Raw genomic sequence first — 7011 nt, 5'->3', positions numbered from 1 at the left:
TCCAACCCAAATATTCTATGATTCTATGAATTTTTATGCAAGCAAATCTGAGCCCATTCTGAAGCTGTCCAACAGGGTATGGCTGCTGGGCATGGCACAGAGGACACCTTCTTGCTCTCCTCTCTCCTCTGGCACTTACACACCTTCTCCAACCTGCTCCAAACTAACCACAGGGGAAGCTGAATGCTCTAGCAACATCCTCCAAGGCAGACTGACATCCTCAGAGAATTGAGAGGGTGGAAATGAAAGATGGCATTACTCTGTTAAGCAGAAGAAATTAGGCATGGAGACAAATATCATTAGTGTCAAGTCAGCACATGGGAAGAAATGTCTTCCCTTCAAGTTTCTGCCACCACAGGCCTCCCAGGCAGCCGCTGCTCTCCACTGCCAGCTCATGAACAGGCTCTGTAAATATCCTATTAGCATTGCAGCCCCCTGCAGCTGCAGCTCTGGCCCCTTGCCTGAACAAGCCCTGCAGGGTGAGTTTTGGGGGAGGAGAGGAGAGGGGCTGCTGCCTGTCTGAGAAGGCGGCAAGATCAGCAGCTGTCTTGGCAGATTAGAAGGAACTTGTTTGCAAATGCTTGCGTTAAAACAGGCTTCTCTGTAAAGTGCAAGTCTGTAGTTTCAGATCCAGGCTTTCTGAGCTTGTTTCTATTAAAGTACTGTTATTCTGCAGATCTTGTGGAAAGACAGTATCTGCTTTATCAGGAATGGAGGGAGACTTGGGAGTACCAGGAGGGGAAGGAAGAAGTAACCTTTCTACATCATTTGCAAAGCAGCTGGTGACACTCACACCACCTCAGAGGGCTTTCAAGATGAAAAGCACCATACTGACATCAGCTGACATTCCCACAAGGGCAACTTTGCCTCAGGGACCAGAAATGCAAAATAATTTTTCTCCTATGTTCCAAAATGCTGACACCAAACGTCGATAACCCGCCAGCAAAATTCAAGTAAGCTCTTCTAAAATAAGTTTCAAAGATGGGTGTCAGGAAAGGGCAGGCCTTCAAAAAGCAGACCATCTCTACCCAGTTCCTGGCTCTGGTCCATATCAGAACAACCTTTAGACACAAACTGATAGCAGTTTCCAAAGGAGAATCCAACAATAAAAGCAGATTCAAATCAGCTGCTCTTTTGCCCAGCATTTATTGCTGTTCCCTTGTCTGGCCCAAAGCCCTTTCACTGGTTTCTCATATCAAAGGAAACCTGAGTTTGGAGTCTGCAGCCAGAGTTTTCCTACAAATACAGCATGGCAGGAAAGCTCCTTTGAGGACAGCCAGTGAAGTGACGTGACTGTGCCACAGTCTGAATACCATACCAAGAGAGCACTTTAGCCTGCACACGCTGCCAAGGACAAAGCTGTTATCATACTGATTATAATGCACTAAAAGACATGCTAGCATAATTGTATTCAGTAACAGTTCAAAGGATGAAATCAATTATCAAATGCATAAGCATACGAAAGCTAGGGTTTTGGCATGCATGCAGAATCCCATTTTGTTAAGGTGATCTTAGAATAATGGTTTAAATAAACAATGCAAAGTCATATCCAATGCAAGAATTTTTGAAGACAAAACATTCACCAGTAATGCAATGAGGACAGCAAGACATCTGATTCTCAAAGTAGTCAGCACATGCAGCAGTGGAAACTGTGTTCTCTCAGGAGCTTTCTGATTCTTTTCTCTTTTTTATACCACTGCTTATTACTATCCTAGCAATTTCCATGGAAAAATAAAAGTCCAAAATTTTCCTGTAGACTTCAAGACATTGCTTTTGAGGCAAAAGTCTCCTTTTCGTTTGGGAGAGGAGTTAATATTGAGTGTTACAAATTTTACCATGTTAATCAACACACAATTTGATACTTACAGGATTCCCATCTGGACCAGGGGGGCCTCTATTTCCAAAGTCACCTGAAAAACCCTAAAGCAGAAGAGAGAATGCTTGTTCTTTATTATTCAAGACATGAAGGGTGGTCTGAACACTGAATTACTATAGGTATTAGAAATTAGGACATCAGCAGTGGATTCAGGGAGAGAGATGGAAGAATGGGAGAAGCAGAAAGTTTCAGCTGCACAGTTCAAATTAATAGAATAGAATAATGGTATTTGTTTGTCTCCTAAAATCAAAACCAAAAAAGATATAACTATACGCAATGTAAGCATAGGGCAAAATCAGATGACTGAATGCTTTAAGAGCAATATTAAACAAGTATTACTTAAATTGTTTGCTTGGAGTCTCTTTTCCTATTTAATATTTTTACTTCAATTTTTTTTTCCTGTTACCTACACCATTCACTAAAACATCTGTCTTTTGTTCTCTCCTTACTTTTCCCCAAATATTAATGGTTGCAGTGTGACACATGTTCATTAGAAATCAAATTTTTCATCTTTCTGGCACAACACTGTCCTTACCAATGTGAACACTTGCCTTGGTCTGCATCTAGAGACTGAAACAATAACTCAAGACACAGAAAAGCCTCATTCATTTTATCAGAGTTTTGACTTCAGAGACTAGATTATCAGGACAGGGAAGAAATCTGACTGGCCAAGTCAAATGTCGAAGCTTGAAACAGAATTCCCATTTCTTGCTTGAGAAGCAAAATGAAACAGAAATCCACCACTTCACTGGCTTTAACCTTTCTTGCTTCCTGTCAGGGTTTCACAGATTGTTTTACTTCTTTCTGATGTTGTCCACTGCAGAAGCACATGAGTTGCTGGGGAAAAGTAATTTGGTTTTTGTTTTTTGGGGGGGTTTTTAAAATTAATTTTTATCAGTGTACTACTGCCAGGCAGATCTCACTATTTCTCTGGAAGAGCCACATGAAGCCAATAGCAAACTCATGCTATTCGTTTGAAACAGCACCATGTAATATTTTCATGATTCTTATCCCTGTATAAAGTTAGGAGAAAGGACGGAGCACAGATCTACAGAGAAGTCAACATCCTTTTTAATTACATTGTAAGGTCCATAGAAGAGCCTATCACAAAATTTGCAAAATACCAAGCTGGAAAGGGATTCTGCCTGGCAAAAATCCAAGCTAAGGTGCTCACAGGAAAGAAACTTTTCCTGGAACTGAAAAATCTCGCACAGTATTAGAGTATTGAGATAACTGAGAGATGCATTGACCTCAAGAAATCAGCCACAAAGCACTAGAGCATTACTAGTCCATCTCCATGGGGAAAAGGAGCAATACTTTTTTTACAATACTTTTTACATGAAATACTCTTCTTTGTGTTTTCAATGTTCGAATGTCTTTTTACTCCTCCCTGTGTATCAGGAACAGTACTTGGAGGCATTAACCTTTCACCTCTGTAAGACTGTGTTCAAACCTGCTGCAGGTCAAAGGTACAATTAATTTGGCCTTTTTAATCTACCTTGTTTAGAGGACATCCACATAGCTGTCCAGCTTAGGACTTAGTATAGCAGTGTCTTTCCTTAATGGAGTGGGGAATATGCATCATCATACACTATTATATGAACAGCAGTCAGGAAGACAATATAAAACTGTGGAAAGGAGGTGGAAAAATCATATCATAAACCAAAGCAGTTTTAGCACTGCTTAAGCCATATTTGGCTTTAGTAATAACTTAAACCAAATTTCTATAAAAGTTAAGGCAACTTTTTATGTGTGTATATACATGCATACACACTGCTAAAACAGTATGTTGAAACAACTTAATAGGCTTTTAATTCCCATCATCATGCATGATACTGTGAATTAATCTGAGACATGTTTAACACTCCCTGTACATTTTTTGGATTGATTTTGGTTGGAGGTTTTTTCTGCATCCTCCTGCAAATTCAGGAAAGCAAAAGATAGGAATGCCTCTCACAACAATGACATTTTTATTCAGGATCTGATCATGGAACTCACAAATAAGAATCTACAGCCATAATTATAAGATCTGACAGTACAGGTCTTTATATCATTACTGTCTTATCATTTAAACAGTAGAGGTTCACAGGTTAATGGTCAATACAGCAGATTTCATTGATTCGTAATCTGTACACCATTGGCCAAATTTTTGCACAACTCTGAAAATGTACTGTAAAATTTCACACATGCAAAATGGGTATTTGACAGTGCCTATGTTGTTATAAGCTAACAGCTGATAGGATGTAGTCAAAGATTAATTTACTACCCTTTCCTTAATAGCATAATATTTTGGTTGTACTGCCTACCATTGGTAGATGTTGGAAGAGGCAGAATTGCCATAACACACACGAGTATCAATTTTTTTTTTAAAAAACACACAAATGAGGCATCAAAAGTGAAATGGAGGATGCAGTGGGACAGTTTTACCAGCCACCAGATCATAGATGCAGGTCACAGATGATGGTTTATATACAGCAGGAACCCAATATAGCATGAGTTACGAAAGGGACAGATTACCCACAGTCATCATAATCCCATTCTCAACAGATGTGTCTTCTAACTGATGCTGATAAAACTACCTTAGTAAGTAGAAAAATGAAAGGAAAATGCAACATAGGAGAACAGTCAGAAAAGTCTAAAATTGGAAGTAATATAATAATACTAGTGTGCAACAAGTGTTTTATTACATCAATATTATCATTTACATTACCATAAAGCACACAAAGGATGACTATTCATAATTTTAATATAAAACAGAACCTGGACTGTTTTTACAGGTACAATGGACTTGATTAATAAATTCTTAGTATAATTTACAAGGTCTTAGTATAATTTACAATAGCTGGTTGTAACTGATCCTGTATAGAAGAAAACCATATAAAAACATTCCCCCAAATGTGGTCAAATTATGTATGTAAAAGCACTATGCATCATATTAACAGGACAGATAATGCATTAAAAATACTGCAGAACTAGCTAAATTTCATATTACAAGCATACAATGGAAAGAAATTGAATACATATGCTTTCACTATGAAATATTTTCTTTAAAGCATATTGTATGCAAAACTAATCTAAAATTCAAACAAATCCTCACTCTATAATCTTCACAATAAAGATTTTGGTAATTGAATATTTTGTTCCATTTCAAATATGCCAGAGATGTTACAAATATGAATAACTATTCAATAAACCCGCTAAGTAGTAGCATTTTGAATTGTAAGTGTACAATCCCTTGTACGATCCATTTTTCTTATACTTCAATATTACTTTCCAAAAAAGATCATATTTGGGATCTGTTTTCTTTCAGAAGGATCTCTGCCAGTCAGAAGTTTTTTCCCCAGATATTTTTATTGACAGAAGTTTTGTCCAAAGAAATAAGTTGCATCCTAGAACACAAGGTGAGGAGCCTGACTCATGCAATTCCCATGCCAAATTTCCTTTAGTGACAGTGCCCTGCCCCAAAGCACCAACATTGTTAACTCCGGGACACTGTGCCAAAAGACGTTGTTATCACAGCTGTCATTGTCTGGGGTTAAAATAACACACATAGTCTAAGCTTGTGATCCAGCAAAGTGCTTCAAGTCAGGTTCCCATGTGATTGCTCTCCTGGTTTGGTCCCTATATTAGTAGCCTTTAGTCAAATAAGTACTTTATAGATCATAGAAAGGATTTGGAATGAACCTTGGGACTGAGGAAATGACAACATTACAGAGGAATCAGTACTGCATGAAGGTAATCACAGACATTGTGCAGAGGTGCTTTTGGTGCTCTGTCACCTACGTGAAATCTCGCTGGATTGGTTTATATAAAGAAAAGTCCTTATCAGAGCATGGCCTGGCTCTGATAGAAGCTGTGCTCTTATTGTAAATGAAAAATAACTGCTTACCACAGGACGCACAGCACCAACTGTTACGGACTGAAGCAAACTTCTACACTGGCAATCAGAAGCCTCAGTGAAATCTGCCACTGAGAATGAGATTATAATGCAAACATGTTTTCGGAGTAACCTGCTGTCACCTCCTCCTCCTTTTCCACACTGAGCACAAGCCTTTGCTTTCTGTCGAGGTTCTTCTTAAATGCTGCACATGACTACCAGCACTGCCAACTACTGCAAGGTACTGATGGCACAGACCCCTTCTTGTCCAACACTGAGATGCGCAAAGTAGCATTTGATTCAAAGTATAAGCAAACTACAATATGGTCAACAAGCACAGGAGCACCCTGTCCTGCTAGCTGAATATTAAAAACCAGATTCTTTCTTTGATTTTATACCTTAACAAGTTGATAGCAGCTTCAGAAAGAGCAGTCTATCGACTTAATGACACTTTTCTCTGCTTGCTTTTCTTTACATCAAAAGGAACTCTATTGAAGGCTAGTGCCTTTTTTGGCTGGTGTTGGATCACACAGAAAACAAAACATAAACAAACAGAATCCTCCACAACTTTCATAGCATACATCAAGGGCCAAACAATGGTAAACACACTACTACTGCTGAACAAGCTTGTTCAACATGCTAGATTAAAGTCATCTGAACTGCCGAGCACAACTGAGTGCACAACTGGAGAATGCTATCGCAGTTTTCAATCTCAAACCACAAGGAAGTTAAAATGGAAACTCCTGGATAGCTTCAAAGACTTAAAATAATAGGGTTGCAGCAGAAAACAAAACACTTGGCATTGAAGATATACCACAGGAAATATGTAAACCTTGGTAATGTATACTTGGCAGATTTGTGTTTATTCTCAGCTGTAGAAATATATGTTAAGGAGCGGACAGCTTTAATTTACCTTAGTCCAGAAATATCAGACATTAGAAGCAGATGATCTGCATTCAAACCAACACCAAAATCAGACTTATGAAACTTGCATCACATCTGTACCTTGTGCTAACATTAATTTTACAGAATATATTTATGTGCTTCTGTCATCTTTTAACCCTCAGATAGCTGATATCAGTAACCAGCCACAAGGCTCATCATGTTAAGTCTTCCTCACTTCAGAACATCTAGTAATTATAATCTGTACAGAATTTGCAGTATTGCAAAGTACTAACTGGAAACAATAGAAAGTCATCTATGGAAAATAGAAAACTAATATTTTTCAGCTGATTAAAGTTACAGAGTAAATTACAGG

This window comes from Fulmarus glacialis, unplaced genomic scaffold (assembly GCF_000690835.1).
Source record: "Fulmarus glacialis isolate BGI_N327 unplaced genomic scaffold, ASM69083v1 scaffold37083, whole genome shotgun sequence".
Lineage (NCBI taxonomy): Eukaryota > Metazoa > Chordata > Aves > Procellariiformes > Procellariidae > Fulmarus > Fulmarus glacialis.
Note: the sequence above shows the minus strand (reverse complement) of the source record.